The sequence below is a fragment of the Myotis brandtii genome, unplaced genomic scaffold (assembly GCF_000412655.1).
Source record: "Myotis brandtii unplaced genomic scaffold, ASM41265v1 scaffold216, whole genome shotgun sequence".
Taxonomy (NCBI): Eukaryota; Metazoa; Chordata; class Mammalia; order Chiroptera; family Vespertilionidae; genus Myotis; species Myotis brandtii.
The window spans coordinates 4,176,819-4,177,821 of NW_005358092.1; the positions used below are offsets into that span (position 1 = coordinate 4,176,819).

Sequence of the window (1,003 nt, forward strand, 5' to 3'; positions counted from 1 at the left end):
GGTCGTTTGGTGTCTGGTCTAATTAGCATATTATGCTTTTATTATTAGAGATACTAGAGGCCCAATGCATAAAATTTGTGCAGGGGAGGGAGGTCCCTCAGCCCAGCCTCTACCCTCTCGCAATCCGGAACCCCTTGGGGGATGTCCCACTGTAATCTGGGACCCCTCACTCCTAACTGCCTGCCTGCTCACTCCTTACCGCTTGGCTTGCTGCTCCTTAGCACTGCCGTGGAGGCAGGAAAAGCTCCCACCACCGCCGCTGCGCTCACCAGCTGTGAGCCCGGCTTCTGGCTGAGCAGCGCTCCAGCTGTGGGAGCACACTGACCACCAGGGGGCAGCTCCTGCGTTGAGCGTTTGCTCCCTGGTGGTCAGTGAGCATCATAGCAACTGGTCGTTCCACTGTTTGATCAATTTGCTTTATTAGGGTTTTATTATATAGGATATTTTAAAAAGCAACACTAAAATTGTACAGAATAAAATTTAATTCCTTGGATAACTCAAGAAGCCCATGCTAAGAGAATAATCTTAAAAGAACTCACCATAAGAAAATTTGTAACTATGTGTGATGATGGATGTTAACTAGACTTACTGTTGTAATCATCTTGTAATATATAGAAATATCAAACCATTATGTTGTACACTTGAAACTAATATAATGTTATATTTTCAATTATCCTATATAATAAAAGGCTAATATGCAAATTGTCCCTTTGACTGGGAGTTCAACCAGGGCCCCCCCTCCCTCCCAATCGGGGGCAGGGCAGGCAGGCAAACCACCCGGCCCCTCCCCCAGGCCGATCCGGCCCAATCGACCCCGATTGGGGCAGACTAGCTGGACCCCACCCGTGCACAAATTCGTGCACTGGGCCTCTAGTATATCAATAAAAAAAAGAAAATTAAGATTTTCATTAAAAGAGAGCGATAAGATGACTGAGGCTAAGTAATACTCTGTGCTTCCAGAAGTTGTCTAAGTCTGTTTTATAACTTGTCACTATAAGCATGT

At 45.8% G+C, this 1,003-nt stretch overlaps 1 protein-coding gene across 1 annotated transcript in view; it reads right to left on the bottom strand.

The window, feature by feature from the left end:
• The window catches only part of CCDC77 (coiled-coil domain containing 77), a 41,654-nt gene that overhangs the window by 16,028 nt on the left and 24,623 nt on the right, over positions 1–1,003 (bottom strand). The window lies entirely within an intron of this gene.